This window comes from Balaenoptera acutorostrata, chromosome 1 (assembly GCF_949987535.1).
Source record: "Balaenoptera acutorostrata chromosome 1, mBalAcu1.1, whole genome shotgun sequence".
Lineage (NCBI taxonomy): Eukaryota > Metazoa > Chordata > Mammalia > Artiodactyla > Balaenopteridae > Balaenoptera > Balaenoptera acutorostrata.
This window is the reverse complement of record NC_080064.1, coordinates 185,576,357-185,595,268: the sequence shown is the minus strand read 5'-3', so window position 1 is coordinate 185,595,268 and position 18,912 is coordinate 185,576,357.

Below are 18,912 nucleotides of genomic sequence, written 5' to 3'. Positions count from 1 at the left end.
TTGGATCTGACTGATTTTTCAATACTTAGTTGATCAGAAAGACCATCAGACGGACAAGTAAAATGCAGAATGGACTGAATTTGCCACAGAGGGGATTCAGAGTAAGATAACAGATTGATATCTGGTAGATATCAATTAGTGCAAACCTGAGACTCACAGATACATATGATAGGAAATGTTGTACCCATCACTTGAGCTAAATGGTCTGGATATTAGTGAGAAAGCCAGAGGGAGCTATCAAGGAATCGACATTTCTGAAAAATTACTTGGTCTGCATTATGGATGATGAATTGAATAGAGGATAGATATGGGATGTATGGACAAGGAGGTTCGTTGGGTCACTGGTGCAGAAATATTTTTGGTGCTTTGATGGGCATTTGTTTTCCCCAAGAAATGAAATTTAAGCCATTTAGAAATTGTAAATATAGTACCCCTTTCAATATAGATCATCATTGTATTTACGTTTATGAATTCTGCTGGTCATGTTTGAATTGGTTATACCAACTTACATATACTAACTTTGCCAATCAATCTTATTTGTGTTTTGATTATTAGAAGACATAATTAGGTTAGAAATCCCTTGGATCTTTTCTCTTCCCAATTTCTAAGAATTTCTTTTTATATCTACAGAGTGTTAACGTATTTATGATTACATTCTCACAAAATTGCCCACGCAATGAAATTTTGTTTTAAGCATGTGGTGATATTTATCAATAAGTAGCATATAAAATAAAACACAATTTGAATTATAGTATTTCGTTTCAGTCCCTGTGTATGACTGCCACAACCCTAATTTTGACACTTTGTTAATGATACTTTTCAGAGATGATATATACACCTAGTAGACAGTTTGATCTATGCATTATACACACATTACTGTTATTTACCCTTTATATTTAAGTTATTTTCCTTTCATTATAAATGTTTGTGTAAGGCATGTAAAGAAAAGAGAATATTATTGGTTAAATATTCTAAGACCGTTCCTTATTCTAACTCTTAAACTAAAATATTGACTATAGATAATTTGCTAGTTTAAATACACTAGCCTGATGCTGCTAATATTTATTTTGGAAGTTGTTTTCAACTTTAGCATATCTGAACTAACAATAAAAATAGTTACTGCAGTAATTGACAGCACTGGTTTTGTGATATGTTGACAACGACCAGGAGACATGCTGTGTCACAGACCTATGAGAGAAAAAAGCATTGTAGGATGGTGGTGGGATCATAGTCTCTGGACTACAGATTGCCTGAGTAATCTTATGATTGACTGGTCTCTCTAACTGAGGAAGTAAACTCCCTACCCTGGGCTTTGTTTTCTTTTCTGTAAAATGAGGTCTACAAATTCACCTATTCAGAAGGTTGTTGAGCACAGTCCTTGACCTACCGACATCACAATTTTTATGACCTGATAGTGCTGTTTCTGGAAAACTAAAATGCATGTAAACAATAATATAAGGAAAGAGCAAAAGCACTCCTAGAAAAAAAGTTCTAACAAAACTTAATGTAAACCTTTCAACATTCAAGAACATGCAGAAATATTACAGACAAAAAATTGAGGGCATTTATAACACAATACCTGAAGTAAATATTTTCACTTCATAAATTACAATTCACATATTCAGAATAGAAATAGACAAACAGCAGGAAGATATCAAATGAGGACTTAGAGAACTCAGGAAAGGAGTTGAAGAAGAAGACAAAATCATTCCAAAATTATCTCAAAAGTAAAGAATAAAAAACAAATTGTCTCAAGAAAGAAGACACACAAGTGAAAGATGAGTAAGTAAGAGAGAGGGTAAAATAAATTTTTTTAAAAAATGAAGCGATAAGAGAGAAGGAAATAGATATAGAAGACATTCAAAGAATATTGAACACATGTGTAACAGGAATACCTGAAGAAGAAAAGCAAATATTTTAATAGAACTAACATTTTAGAGTATAATTTGGTGATAATGGTGATACCGGCAGCATAAAAAAGACTTCCAAAAATTCACCCCTCCGTGAAAGCAATGAAAAAAAAAGGCAAAAATTGGAAGAATCACCATTTTACGAACTCTGAAAACTAACCAAGGCTTGTAGCAACCTTGAGAGTGTCCAAGAAAATGATTGAATATCTCTAAGAACAGTGAGTTTGTGGCAGTTTGACTTGCCTTAAACACATTTCCTATGTCTCAATTAAAGCAGTAGTCTTGGAAAAATAATAGTCCACATTCCTGGGATCAGATTAAAGGGAGCAGAATGAAGCTGGAGTTCTTTCAAACCAACATGGCCAATAAATTGTCACTATTTCACCTGTTTGGTGGTTCCCTGGAAGACCACACTCAAGTGTCTTATCTTTACTTGACCTACACACTGTGCTAAAAGTCTCTACCCACAGGAAGTTTTAGAAAACATTTCTAGTCAATATTTTAGCACTGTAGCTGTCTGAGTTAATGGATAAAACTTGGGACAAACAACAGACTAACCAAGACCTTAAAAGAAAAACTGATGAATGAAATATCCATAGGGGATTTGAAGAACGCCAACATTTTTCTGGAAATCTAGAAGGCTGCTCCCATGCATAGGGTTGTGTGTATGATCAAGAAAGACTTGAAGACATTATGCTCTCGCCTCTTGCTTACATTGATGCTCTGTAAAAAATTGAGATTAAAAAATAGAAATGAGGAATAAATCATGCAAACCATTGGTATAAGAGAGCTGGAAGCAGTACAGAGGAATTATTTGTGCTCTATACAGAAGAGACGACTTGATAGAGGAAGAATAGAAAGGCTGCCAAAAAAAAAAATGTGTAGTGTAAATTGTGTACATTTGAAGCATATCTAAGGAAGTATGTTAAAGAATTAGAATCTCATGAAAAGTAGCATTATATGCTTATATTTTATTTAATAAGATCACCTCAGCAGTATGTGGAAGAGTTTCTCTAGGACCATTTACAAAAAGTGTCAATGTTATTGATCTGAGACAATGATTCTGTAAGATTTTTCACTTATCCAGTGTTGATTTTAGATATTCTTTGTCTGTTTCACTGCAGCAGTTACTATTAAAGTCCTTATAATAAAAGGACCAGTCGTAAAGTGATAGAAAGTATATTCTTCAAAATAATTCTGGAAAACCAATAAGAAAGAAAGAATCAGATACTGACCTGGGATTAAGAACGATATCTAGAATTTATCCATTAGGGCTGGTTGAATATTGTATCCTGTCTCTGATCTATTCCCCATTTATAAAATTTATCTATGAAAACAAAATTATGACTACTTCAAAAAGGTTTTGTGATGAAATTTTAGCACTGCTTGAGCAAGTGAAATATTTACAGACCCTCAGGATGAGCTTGAATCTAGTAGCATATTCCTGCCTGGAACCATAGCCCACTTTAATTAAATCCCATAAACTTTATATGCCTAGGACATAGTTTTGATTCTGAGAAGCCTTAATCCCACACTGATAAATATTGCAAGATGGTCTGGGTTTATCTATTTATCATTTTTGTTAATAGTTACATAAATTTTTGGAAGGCACATTGCATATTTAATACTGACTTTTAAACCTAGCTTCTACCTAGATGGAATAGTTCCATATTTCAGGCTATGTTTTTATATTTTTTCTTAAACCACGTCCAGTATCTTTTGAAAATGTCAGCTTTTAAAATGTATCCAACTGTTACTGTTGTGTCTTTGAGAAGCATCTAATAACTCAAATATACAGAAGAGTATGCAAAAGCTAGCATTTGTTTGCTCAGCATTAGATACCATTAAATAAGACTCATGTATAGCAGTGGTCTGCAAACCCAAATGGATTCCAGGGCATGTCATGTAAATAAATTAATGAAGAAGGGATGTAATAACAAGGAATAGTGATGAAATAGTATATTCTGCACGTAAAGGCATAGAAAGTCAATTTTTAAAAATTCTGCTGACCGAACATAATATAACCCCATGTCAAATTTACAAATGCTACTTTAGAAGGCAAATAAAACTACACTGATGATTGTATTAGAGTAGAGTAAGCTGTGCTGCAGTAAAATAAACCCCAAATAGCAGTGGCTTTAATGCAATAACATTTTATTGCTTCTTGTGTTTTTGTCTAATGCACTCAGTGAGGGCTCTGTTAAATGCCTTCATTTAAATACTCAAACTTCTTCCATATTTTGATGCTACCAGCTTCAAGATATGACTTCTTTGGTCACTGCAAAAGGGGAATAAATAAAATGGAAGTTCTCCCGAGAGGATTTATAGTCATGTCTGGAGTTCATGTGTATCATTTTTACCCATATTCCACTGGCCAAAGATCAGTCATACGACCTGACTGCAAGGGCCTGGGAAATAAAATTCTTCCTGAGAGCCCAGAGAAAAGAAAGAAAATGGATTCTCATACAGAGCTTCACCATTAGGTTTCAAAACAACAAAGCAATTTCCTTTTAATAGCGACTACCTTATGCTTTAAAGGTGATAATTAAATATTAAAATTAGTAATTATGTATGAGCAGTAAATTGGAAAAGTGAAAATGCAAATGATACACATTATTGCTCAAATACTAATTACAGTTTGAATGATTATATTTTCTTCTGGCATTTCCAGAATAAATACATTTATTTAATAAATGTATATAATTTTAATTAGCCTAGCTTTTTCATATGCTTCAGTACAAACTATCCCAAGATTTGTCAAAACAAAAAAGGTGTATAAGAAACCTTTCAGAGGCAGTCATAAAGAACTGCGATTCACCCTTTGTTAGGAAACATAACCTCTAGGAAATGTGCTCTAATTAATTTTCAGGAAGGTTTAGCTTTTTGTTCCTAATGAGGTTGATGATCTCAGTGCTATAAACTCAACTTGTACGTCTCACTAGAGGACAGAATTTAAGTAAGTCTTTCTTTGCATTCCAGAAGATTAAAAAAATGGAATTCATCTGCTACAACTTTGACAATGTTCAGTTTATCGAAGATGAAAAGAGACTAACATAGCCAGACAGAGCAAGAGGGATCTAAAAATAAATCAGGAAGGTGATTTCAGTATGAACACAGGTTTCAAAGGACACCATAGCATGTTATTCTTATTAAGCTTTTGCCTATTATAAACATAAAGCAGTGTTGGTCCCAGCCTATTCATAGTGATGCTATGGGCTAGGGATGCCAGAAGCACTCACCTGGGTGCATATCACTCCTTTCGAGCCCCCTGAGAATTCCCCCAGTGGGGCCAATGTTGTGTCTTGACCAGCCTTTGTGGTTCTTATTATGATTGCAGGATGTACTTCAGCAAAATCCATCAGGGAATTTTGAGGAACAAGATTTATTATTACTCACAAGTCCTGGAGGGTACAAAGCAAGCTTGAGGGCCATACAGTGAGGCTGGGGGTGCAGGGGTGGGGAGAGCAAGAGAGAGGACCTGGGGCTATGCCTCCATTAGGGTTGAGGGTCGGGTGCCTAGAGTTTTGTGTGTTTACTCTTTATTGGCTAGTTTAAAGCATGCAAACAGGAATTAGGGCATAGGAGGGGAGAAGCACTTACTCAGATGGTCAGTTGTCTAGGTTACCCAGGGCTTTCTGAAGGAGGGACCTTCCTAGATGGAGGCAGCCTGTTCCTGGTTGTTTTGCTAGTAGCTTTGTCATTCAGCTGCCAGGGGGTTCATTCAAGATGTGTGTCTTTTGAAATGGATGCCTCAGCAGTCAAAAGCTCAATGTCAGGCACTTAAATTACACTGACCAAGAACTGTTGTAATTTCTTGTTTTCCCCAATATGGTAAGTAAAAAAATGTTATTTCTTTCCCTCTTGGGTTTTGTTTGTTTTGGTATCCAACACACCTAGAGCAGCAGCTGGTGAAAATCTGCCTGAACAAACCAAGAAATGATGATAACTTGACATAAAAGAAAGCAAAAGAAGTTAGTCTACTAGAAGTCTACTAGAAGTTAGTCTAGTTAGTCTAGTCTACTAGAAGTTAGTCTACTGCTTGACAAACCGACATAACCGACTGCTAAAAAATAACACTAATAAAGCATGAGAGCTTTACTTTCCTTCTATCTTTCTTTCATTTTTCTTTTTACTTTTGACCTCAAGAGTAGAAGTATTTTTCTGTTTCTCTTTTGCTCCTTGTATTAGTTATCTATAGATGTGTAACAAGTTGTCACAAACTCAGAGGCTTAAGACGACCACATTTATCATCTCAGTTTCCATAGGTTAGGAGTCTGAACACAGCCTCTCTGGGTCCTCTGCTCAGGGTCTCACAAGGCAGCGATCAATGATATCAGCTGGGCTGTGTTCATTCAGTCCTGGAGCTCTGGATCCTCTTCCAGGCTCACATGGACATTGGCATAATCCGATTCTTTGTGGTTGTAAGACTAAAGTCCTGTTTTCTTGGAAGCTATATTGTAAGGACTACTTTTACCTGCTAGGACTGACCTCAGGTCCTTGCCATGTCACTTCCTCTATAGAGCTACTCACAACAGGAGAGTTTACTTGTTCAAGGGCAGCTGCGTGGGAATCTCTCTGACCTCATGGAGGGCCCCAGGCCTTCTTAAGAGGGATTATCTGATTAGGTGAGGCTAATGTAATTTTCTTTTATTTGCATCTGCAAAATTCCTTTTGTCATATAACATGGTAGAATCAAAAGACTGATCTCTCATCATATTCAAAACTCCTGCCCACATTCAAGGGATGAGATTATATAGGCATATCAGTCATTGAGGGTCACTGTATAATTCTGCCCACCAGACCCTAGGAGTCAAGCTCTAAACTAACCATGCTTCTTAGGATGCCTCAATATCCTCAGTTTGCCACATGGTTTGCTCATCCAATGCCTCCCCCCATTTTATTTAATTAATCTCTGATTAGCCACTCCCATTTGTCTCCAGTTCACTATTTTAATTCATACGCTGCTGTCTGTATATGTTAGTATGAAACTAACTATATTATGAAGTTACTCTTCTTATTATCAAAAGCATTCTTAACATACTTAATCTGAATAAAGATTGTTATGTTTACCACTTTCCGGGGAATGTACAGGAATTTTAAAACACTTTAAAGTGGGACTTCCCTGGTGGTCCAGCGGCTAAGACTCTGTGCTCCCAATGCAGGGGGTCCAGGTTCCATCCCTGGTCAGGGAACTAGATCCCACATACTGCAACTAAAGATCCCGCACGTGGCAACAAAGATCCCACGTGCCGCAAATAAGACCCAGCACAGCAAAATAAATAAATTTTAAAAACCAAAAACAAACACTTTAAAGCAATTTATCACTCTTTTTTCTTTGCTATATCCTCACAGATATTCTATTCAGTGATATTCCTTTAGATTTGCCCACATATCTGTGCTCCTTCTTGGTCTTCCTTCTTTCGTCTACTTACTTCAATCTGGAAATAGTTTTCTCTGCCTACAGGATTCATTTTCTTATTTTCTTTGGTGTATGTAGATTTTAACGAATTCTTTCAGTGTTTATTTCTATAACTGTATTTTAAATTTGAATTTAAATTAGTCTATGAAGCCATCTGGTCCTGGACTTTTGTTTGCTGGGAGTTTTTTAATAATAGTTTCAATTTCATTACTTGTGATTGGTCTGTTCATATTTTCTATTTCTTCCTAGTTCAGTTTTGGGAGATTGTACCTTTCTAAGAATTTGTCCATTTCTTCTAGGTTGTCCATCTTATTGGCATAGAGTTGCTAGTAAGTAGTCTCTTATGATCCTGTGTATTTCTGTGGTGTCAGCTTAACTTCTCCTTTTTCATTTCTAATTTTATTGATTTGAGTCCTCTCCCTTTTTTTCTTGATGACTCTGGCCAAAGTTTTATCATTTTTGTTTAAATTTGCCTTTGTTATTATAAGATACTTTTAGTTGGTTATAAAAATCAATGGTGGCATTTTTTTTACTTTTAATCTTGAAGACCCATTGTATTATAGTTCCCATCATTTCTTAGGGTAAATGTATTGGATTGAACATTGTCCCCCCAAAATTCACATTCACCTAGAATCTCATAATATGACTTCATTTGGAAATAGGGTCTTGCAGATATAATTAGTTAAGGATCTCAAGATGAAATAATTCTGGATTCAAAGGGGGCCCTAAATCCATTGACTGGTCTCTTCATAAGAGGAGGAATAAACCAATAGAGAGACATGGAGAAGGTAGCCACATGAAGATGGAGGCAGATATTAGAGTTACACTGACGTAAGCCAAGGAACACCTGGAGCCACCAGAAGCTGGAAAAGGCAATGAACAATTTTCCTATAGAGCATCCTGTTTGCACCCTGAGTTTGGGCCTCCTGCTTCATGAGGTGTAAGAGAATTAATTTCTCTTATTTTAAACAATCAAGTTTGCAGTAATTTGTTGGAGCAGTCCTAAGAAATTAATACAGGAAATCAATTAATGGTCTTTTTTTGCTTCCATGTGGGTAATATGTCATTCTTCCTCCTTTGGCTGCTCCTAGAAATGTTTTTGTCATTTGTTTTCAGGAGTTTAACTGTGATGTGTGTACATGTGGTGTTTGTCTGCATTTATTTTGCTTGAATACTTATAGGACTCCTCGAATTTGTAGACTCCTTGATGTCTGTCTACAGTTTTTGAAATCTATCGTCATTACTTCTTCAAATATTTTCCAAGTCCACCTTGTGGTTGTATCTTTTACCTTGACCAGACTCCAAATCCCTCAAACCTCTTAAAAGTGGTAACAAGGAAAAGGGGAGGATTTCTGGAGTTGATCAGGATATAGATAATGGGGTCTACCCAGTCAACAGGATGACCAGTTGCTAAATGATCCTGGATGGTCTTAAGGGGTTGGGGCTCAAAACTGGAGCACCTGGGGTCATTAGCTAAGGCATTGCTCTGTTGTATTATACTCCCTGTATAGTGTCATCTTCCCCGTGCCTTATCGAATTGGCCAACCAGTATTAATACTTGACTGAACCAGGCCATTGGAACTGACTTGGGATCAGAGGTGCAGAGCTGCCCAGGGAAGTAGGTCAGCACACAAGCCTGGGTCCCCACCAGGCAGGAGCTGTGCGTCCTGTACCTGTGGGCCTCTGTACCGAGGGTGCACTACCCATCACCCCAGAACTGGCTATAGCACAGGGAGGTCCCTGGGGCCAGACTGGTGGTTTGGGGTACTCTGCTGCAAGAGGAACTTGGGGACCATTATGGCAGGTAAATAAGCTGATATGCCAGAGATGTCAGTGCAAGGCTGGTCTCTTAAGTGCAGTGAGGGAGATGCCTTTGTAAACAGCTGGCAATACCTCTACAGCTGTCACACTGGGATTAGTTGTGTTTGGTGTCATTCTAGCTCCTCTCCCTAGTAATAGCGAGCTCAACCCTTGGGCTGAGCTGGCTAAAGCATCACTTCAAGTGACTAAGGGCAAGGAGGTTTATATTCCTGCCCCCTTCAGGATTCCAAATGTGGTGGATGTCCTACTGAACAGGTGTTTCAAACCACGAGATGCTCACAGCTGCTTTCATCAGAATGCCACGTGGAGAGAAAGTAGGTACATAAATTCCTGGAGGAAGACCAGACAGAGGGAGGACCCTAGGGGAGAGGATTGCCCTCTAGCAGGGAAGGCAGCACAATACGCCACATTAGTGACGCAGATAATTTACTCTGCTTTGCCAGTAACCACTTACAAACTAATAAAGAAGACAGAAAAGACAAAGGAGGAGTGTCAAGAAGGACAACGACGGTTGTCCTTGGGAAGAGGGAAGTTGTCCCCTCTCTTGCCCTGAGGCTCAGACTCTCCTTAAGGATCTAGCTAAAGGAGAAGGGGCTGCTGGTCTTTATATTTAGTGTGTCAGGCAGGAGGTGAGCGCCACCTACGGGAGGCTGAAATTAAACAATGGCTGCCAAAGTAAGGATGAGAAAATGGTGTCTTAATCAAAGGACCCCCCCACAATTGGTGCGGAAGGTGGGAGTGACCCCCAGAATACGCTTTGGATCCCCATCCATATATACCTTGTCAGTGTGGATTTCTAAAGCATGGAGGCTACCCACCCTGCATTTGGGCTGCGTGGACAGGCCAACTATCAATGGAAAACGTTAGCTGAGGCCAAAGATCCTCAGCCGGCGATGTGGGAGTGGGCCTATCAGGCGATGGCCTGGTGACTTGGCGAGTCTGGAGAAGACTGAACTGAATCCTGACTCCATCCAGGTGTTTCTCAGTGGATCTCCTGACAAATATAAGTCCTCTTTACTGGAAATTGTGGCAAATACTTAAAAAAATTCAAGAAGACACAGCTGCCCTGGATTTAGCAGGAACTCATGGAAGACAAACTGAGTCAAGTGTTGTCTGCTAATGCTACAAACAATCCCCACCTGGACTTAATCTAAATTACTATCAAAGAGGAGGCCAAACCCTCCTAGATTAAATAAACCACCCAGAGCCAGGCCCTTGCTTAAGCATGAATCTGAGATGAACAGGAGAGCTTACCTTGGAATCTGAGGCACAAGGGGTCTCAGATTGGAAAATCTCTGGTAAATCAGTGGAACAATTACAATACTGGGTAGAGTTAGCCTACAATTGATGACAGGTGACTCCCTTGGAAACAGCCTCACCTTCCCCGCCTGCTCCAATCTCAGCTAGTGGTACAGACACGCCCCCACACGGGTATCTGTCTTTAAAGCTGTTCCCTTCCAGCAATCACTCCTTTACAACATTAACTATAGTTTGGGCTCCGGAAAACCCCGCCAAAACAAAAAGCCAAACAAACAAAAAACGCACTGCCTGGCTCTGTTGGACACTGGTGCTCAAATCTCCCTAATCCTTGGAAGCACCCATGCTTTAAAGGGACATTCCCCCCCCAACCAGCTGCCCCAGATGACCAACTAGAGAGGATTAATTAAAGTTAATTAATTTAACTATTAAAATTGGCCCAGTTTTTTTTTTAATTTTTATTTTATTTTTATTTTTGGTTGCAGTGAGTCTTGGTTTCTGTGAGAGGGCTTTCTCTAGTTGCAGCAAGTAGGGGCCACTCTTAATCGCGGTGCGCAGGCCTCTCACTATCGCGGCCTCTCTTGTTGCGGAGCACAGGCTCCAGACGCGCAGGCTCAGTAACTGTGGCTCACGGGCCTAGTTGCTCCGTGGCATGTGGGATCTTCCCAGACCAGGGCTCGAACCCGTGTCCCCTGCATTAGCAGGCAGATTCTCAACCACTGCGCCACCAGGGAAGGCCCTGGCCCAGTTTTGTTGAAAGGTGCTTCTGTCTTGATTGTCACCCCTCACATCCCCTTTCTGAGATTGTCCCCTTTCCCACTGGCTTTTAGGATATTGATGGGTACAACCTGGAAAGAAACAGTTAACCTTCCACTATGAGTGTGGGTGATAAATGTGCTGCAGAACCAACCAAGGTAAGGCAAGGCTCTGAAGGGTTATGACCTGTCCTAGCTGATGGAGTTAAAAGAGCACTGGTTCTTACCATCTCTCCTTTCATCTCCTTGGTCTGCCCTGTGCTGAAAATCACTACTAGTGAGTGGAGACTAACTATCGACTATAGAGAGTTAAGGCTGTTTCCTTTACAAAAGCACCTCCACCAGATATCTGTGCTCTAATGGATGACATTCAAAATAACATGCGTAGATGGTTGATGTTGCAGACTTGACTAATATGTTCTAGTCAGTAAAAATCTCACAGGAGAGTCGATCACAATTTACCTTCACCTTTGAGGGTCGACAGTACACGTCTTCCTGGTTATGTACAGCTTCACCATAGGACCCGGATGCCTGCTCCTCACTCCCACCAGAAGCTCAGCTTGGGTGTTGTATCATGACATCCTCCTCACAGATCTGACAAGACCCTATCTGACAGGTCATCACAGCTGTGAGTGGACACCTCCCTGAGCGGGACGGGCAATTGCTCCACATGAGGTATGTGGGCCCTCCCAGTCTGTTAAACTTGGGAGCTGCTTTGGAACTCAGTAGAAACCCCATTCCCAAACTGGTGAAAGGTAACCTCCTAGAGCTCCAATCTCCTACGTCAGTAAAGGAGACCCAAGATTTAGTAGAAAGGTTTGGGTCCTGGTGTCAACACGTTCCTCACCCCAGTGTTTCTTGGCCTCATTCACGGACTCACCCTCAGTCTCCCACATCTCCCTGAGACCTGAGGAAGGATGGCACTAGATGCACTACCAATAAAAGAGGTTATCACTGTGGTTCTCCCCCCAGAGCCTTGAAGGCAGAACTTACAGTTATACGTTTGAGCCACCCCCACGTTTCTTTCCTGGAGCTTCTGGGCCAAATGGACAGGGAAATGCCAACCCACAGACTCTGGTATAAGTGGTCCCACATTCAGCCCAAAGGCACCAACTACTAACGAGGCAACTCCCGGTAGCACACTTGACACAACCGAAGCTTTGCCAGGCGCAGAGCCAATTACTGGATGGACTGAGATTCCTATTATGCCCTGGGTAATGGAAAAAGCTCCTTGTAAAAACTGGATCAGCAACAGAGGCTTGCTTATTAAAGTGAAAATTGCACCTACATGATTGAACTATTGGAGGAAATGAGGAAATACCCACAGACTCTGCCACCGAGGTTAACTGGACAAAACCTCCAGAAATGCCTTCATCTCTTGCTCGGTAGGCACTAGAAGGAGGATGGTCACCAATCTCAAAACAAGAAATGTGATGGTCTTTCTTTACTGCAGGAGTGAGCATCAGGGTGTAAGGGAGCCAGATAATGCACAGCCAGCGCCTATCACCCCAATTCGAACAGTCCAGTTTCCATACTGGGGACAGACCAAAGTGTCCAATAAGCTGATCTGCATGCAATATTTCTAGCAATAGAGGATGCCCTTGACAGTTTCCTGAGGTCATATTTTTACTGACTCTTGGCCTGTGGCTAATGAGCTAACTACTTAGAACTCTGGAAAATTAGGGTTGGAAAATAAAGGTCAAGCCAAGATATTTGGGGTAAAGAGATGGGAGGAAAATTGCCCACCTTGGTGCACCATGGACACCCTTCCTGGCTGCTAATCAACAGAAGCAAGGTAGGCAAAGTATAAAACATGTAAGTACCTTAGCCAAGGTAAGTACAAAATGTCTGAACTACAATCAGCATGCACATTCTTCTCTACCCTTACCTAATAATACCAGATGGCAGTTTTACATAATGCTCAGCGGAAGTGAGTTCTACAACAATTGCAATGCTGGCTGCCCACCACAAACAACACAGCAAAGGCAATTCTTATGCAAGACATTAAATCCCATGGAGATATCCAACTGGAAGTTTCTCTACCCAAATTAACAACTACTTACTTACAAAATTTACTGAGCCTACCAAGGCTGTTAAAAATTTGCCAGGGGGGCTTCCCTGGTGGCGCAGTGGTTGAGAATCTGCCTGCTAATGCAGGGGACGCAGGTTTGAGCCCTGGTCTGGGAAGATCCCACATGCCGCGGAGCAACTAGGCCCATGAGCCACAACTTCTGAGCCTGAGCGTCTGGAGCCTGTGCTCCGCAACAAGAGGCTGCGATAGTGAGAGGCCCGCGCACCGTGATGAAGAGTGGCCCCCGCTTGCCACAACTAGAGAAAGCCCTTGCACAGAAACGAAGACCCAACACAGCCAAAAATAAATAAATTAATTAAAAATAAAATAAAATAAAAATAAAATAACAAATGTTCAAGTACAATTGGTGTCTTAAAAAAAAAAAAAAATTTGCCAGGCTACCAAGATTACCATTAATAAGGATTTGGGAAATATTTGAGGGAAATTGTCTTCCAATGTTACTTTTCTAGGGGATCCTTAAAAAACGTACACAACCCACCTTATAGGAGATAGAAACAATAATGAGAATCTCTGTAGTAAAGCCAACCTGAGAATAAATGTATTAGTGTAGTCATACTGCCCCCACCCAAGAGGCCACCCTGAGACTGTTAAAGCAACACAAATGGCTGCTTTAGAAAAGTTTCCCCTAGAATGGAAGCAGTGGAATAAGTGGTATCCCACTGACAGACAGCAACATAACAATACACAGGAAAGAAATGGGCCAAATGTGTAACACAATTGATATCTACTTTTGAAATAACTTGACCCATCTGGGAGAATCCCATATATGACTGTCCCATAGTTCAGGGTCTAATTTAGTGCACAGCTAAAGTAATGACTTTTTTTTTAAAAACCGCAATAGCATCCCATGCTCGTGGAAACACACCAGTGTTATTTACTATTGGAAATTGACAGGAAACTCAAGAACCAATGCCCATTAATCCAAACAAGAAGAAATATCCTATTGTCCACCAAACTGAGCCTGCATATAGCCTTAGCCACGCAGGACATAAATGGCAAATTTAATAATTGGACAAAAGCCTGCTTACTGGGCATGTTTCCAACAATCTGATTTTAGTGCATATAACATAATACCTCTTCTCTGGCCAAGCTACTTCTCAAACCTCATTTATCAAAATGAGCCTGTTCTCCAACCCATGGACTTCCAACAACAATATCCAGAGGCCAATTTCACAAAATATGTGGAACCTGTAACCAATTTAATTCATCCAGGGGCTGAATGAAAGGTGGATACCACACAAGCCTATTTGACTCTAACATCATATGCTCCTATTAACACCAGAATTGCCCTAAGCCACACACACTTACCTTTAAAGTAATGAAGAGAATATACAGACAGCAGAGGGAGCCTGGTGGACTTGTAAGGGAATTAAATGACTTCCCTTATCACTAGCTTCTCCTCATTCAATCCTGTACAATATTTCCTGTATTGGGTTTGGCTCAAAATTCAAGATTTTTACTCAACAGTGGAACCCCCAAGTGCTTGCCCTCACAAACCATACTAGCTCACCTCCAGTGACACAAATGAGCCTTTCCAATAGCCCCCCTCATACAAACCACCTTAGGATCGCTAATTATGGGAGCATTAAGAATTGCATATATGTGGACACCACATAACATTTAAATGAATTATAGATAGCCATATCTAAGGAATGATCCACACAAATTAAACAAATGGCCCCAACTGAAACTCTCTGCCAAATCTCACCATACTTTAAAGGCCATGGTATTAGATAATTTCATATCCCTAGTTATTTCCTGGCTGGGAAATGAGAGGTCTGTGGTAACACGTCTTGCTTGTTAACATGTCTTGCTTGTTAACATGTCTTGCTAACATGTCTTGCTGCATGTGGGTGGGTAACACTCACTGATTGTTACAAAGATAGCCAGGGGCACATAATATTACTCTACTGATTAAACACATTAAAAAAATTAAAATATTCTTCTTGTTTGATCTATTTTCCTGGATTTCCCCCATCCTGCCTCCTCCAAGTGGGCAGACTTGGCTGCAAATAGGCTTTGAAATCCTAGTTTTTGCCCTCGTAGAATTCTGGGTCTTGAAGATGCTTTATTCTTGCATCCAAATCCAGGCATTAGGAAAAAACATACAGCTTAAGACTAATACAACTTGGGGCAAGGGGATGGATTGTTATACAAGTGAGCAAATGATGGTTTTGGTATAATGGCCCCTAGGTTGCTTACTTTTTATAGTGGGCTGAGACCCAATGGCTCAAAAGCCCTCTGATATTAAACTCACATTTTTACATATCAAGTTGTTTTATGAATACAGCCTCCAGAAGCCGCCTTTAAGCCAAATAGAGTTTGCCTGCTAAGGATAACCTGCAAAGCTGCACCCAATATCTGCTAGCCTTAAGATAAGTATTTGTTAGCCATAAAAACCCCTAAGTGGCTGCTGCCCTTTGGAGCTCTCTGACCCAGAGAATTCCCACCTTGCTGCTGAATAACCTAACCACCTAAGTCCCATCTCAGATCATTTGCCTTCCCCCATTTCCCCACCCTGCGTGCAAACCTGTCCTAGTGGTGCCCAAGTAAAGGCTGTGTACTACTGCCATGTCTTGGTCATATCTTTCTCCTTGATCAGCCTCAAAATTCCTCAAACTCCCTTCAATTGCAAACCAGACAGATTAGGAATCTTTGAATTGAATAAAGCTAATCTATCTTCTAGAAAAGCAAAATGGAATCATTGCCTGTGGGAGCTGTAACTTCTTCCTGCATGGAGATACTAGTTTAAAAAACAAAGTCATAGGGTTAGGATCTAAATCCATAGCTTACTCCGTTTTGAAAGATTGGACATGTTATTTGTCATTATCATTAATAAAAACAGCTCTCGTGGTTGAACAATTAATATTTGCCAATCACCATGATAAATTTTCCTGGTATTATCATTTTTAAAGATAACCTGAATTTCTTTTTCTATTTTTAAATATAATAGTTTTACTCTATCCCGTCCCCAAATTATGATGATGATCAAATGAAGCAATACATATGAAAATGTTTATGAACTTCAAATACCACATTGTCCCTATTTGTATACAATGTATTATGGGATAGCAAACTTGTTTCATTTACAAATGAGACTATCCAAGACTCCACAAAGCTGTTGTATGTTTACAATACCTACATATGTATATATGAGTGTTGGGAAATGTGTAGAAAGATGTAAAGTCTATTGTTTGAAATTTTCATGTGGTATTTACAGCTCCTGGATATGAGAACTCATGTCCAAGAAAGAAGGAAAGAAGTCAGGTATGTTTGGAAGAAATGGAATCTACCAGAAAAGAAAAAAAAAGAGGAAAGAAGGGAGGGAGAAAGAGAGAGAAAAAGAAAGAAAGAAAGAAAAAGAAAGAAAGAAAGAAAAAAAGAAAGAAAGAAAGAAAGAAAAAGAAAGAAAGAAAGGAAGGAAGGAAGGAAGGAAGGAAGAAAGAAAGGAAGAAGGAAAAGAAGGAAGAAAGGGAAGGAAGGAAGAAAGAAAGGGAGAGAAAAATGAAATTGTCATACAAGACCACCTTGTGCTTGCATATTTGATAGATGAGGTAAGGAGAGACAAATTTCAGTCCTCTTTTGAGAATTAAGTAGCTATAGACTCAGCCGTACGTCTAAGACTGGCTCTGTAATGAGATTTCAGGAGTGTGAACAAGAGCACATGACTGAACACAAGTTCTATTAGAGTGTACTCTAAAATGATGAACTGTTAATTTAACAGAGTTTTACATGAAAGTCTAGTCTTTTTCTGTAAGACTGGGATTTTTAGAAAGAATGATTGGAAACCATTACAGAGGAAGCAAAGCTAACTCCTTCCAGATGCATGGTTTCTGTATTCCCAATCGCTCTTACTACAGACATATGGGCATGGATAATAGGCTTGGCTTCAACAGGAAAAATACTAGCAGTTTCATAAGTTAATTCATCACGGAAATAAAAACCATGTAGAATCATCCATAGGAGCCAAGAATATTAAATTGTATGTGGTCCTCATACATGCTTTCATTGTAATAAAGTAATGAGGAATAATCATCTTCCTAAAATCCAGTACTTCACATTGAATTAACCAATATCAGAATATTCACTCACATTCTCAGGGGACATTTTTGAAAGTGGCTCCTACAGTTTCTTGAGCTCCTCTTTGTGTGCAAAAATGATTTTGTTGACATGTAAAGTAAGTAGTTAGATCCCCCCCTTTTTTTAAAGCAGATATTCATTTTTAATTATTATTTATTTACTTATTTATTTATTTTTGGCTATGTTGGGTCTTCGTTTCTGTGCGAGGGCTTTCTCCAGTTGCGGCAAGCGGGGGCCACTCTTCATCGCGGTGTGCGGGCCTCTCACTGTCGCGGCCTCTCTTGTTGCGGAGCACAGGCTCCAGACGCGCAGGCTCAGTAGTTGTGGCTCACGGGCCCAGTTGCTTCGCGGCATGTGGAATCTTCCCAGACCAGGGCTCGAAACTGTGTCCCCTGCATCGGCAGGCAGATTCTCAACCACTGTGCCACCAGGGAAGCCCCGATCCCTTTTAATAAAAGCAAAATCTCACATTGCTTAGTCAGTGGCATAATTATATTCCAAAATAGAAAGCTCTGGAACAGAGAGAATATAGCTAAAGAAAATTTCTAATAGGGAAATATTTATGATGAACATGTATGATGAATTTGCACATAGGAAAAAAGATCAGGAACTGAAAAGATTTTTTTTAAGGCATCGAGTTTATTGTCTTTACTAGAGAACATGCATTTTTTTCCCTTTTTTTTCAATAATGAAAATTTGAAGTCATTTTTAAAATTCTTTGTTTCTGGAAGTAAAATACAGGAAGGAGATAATAAATTTGACTTATATTAAACAAATAAAATAACATCTCTTGTCATGATTTTGTAAATTATAATAAAAATGATTATGATAAAGGCATAACTTCTTTCAATTTATATAGCCTGGGGCAGGGGCTGTGTCTCACTCATAAGAACGTTTCATATCTTCTTCCCCTGAGTTGAAGGTGAGTAGTGTGGCCTCAGAGGGGAAGAAATACACAGTCCTGGAAAAAAAATATTATGGTACTTGAATGTATAAATCAGAAACAGGGTTTCCCTGGTGGCGCCGTGGTTAAGAATTCGCCTGCCAATGCAGGGGACACGGGTTCGAGCCTGGTCCGGGAAGATCCCACATGCCGTGGAGCAACTAAGCCCGTGCACCACAACTACTGAGCCTGTGCTCTAGAGCCCACGAGCCACAACTACTGAAGCCGGTGTGCCACAACTACTGAAGCCCGTGAGCCTAGAGTCTGTGCTCTGCAACAAGAGAAGCCACCACAATGAGGGTGAAGAGGAATCTAGGATAGTTTCAGATTCAGAATCAATACATTTATTAAGCAGGAGATATTTATCAGGCACTGGTAAACAACTCTTACAACTCAACAACAAAAAGACAAACCATCCAATAAAATATGGCTGAAGGACTTGAATAGACATTTCTTCAAATACTGTATACAAATGACTAACAAGCACATGAAAAGATGTTCAGCATCACCAGTCATTAGAAAAATGCAAATCAAAACTATAATGAGTACCAGGCCACACCCACTAGGATGGCTACAAATTTTTTTTTTAAGTGTTGGAAAGGATACAGAGAAATTGGAACGCTTGCTACTTGGAT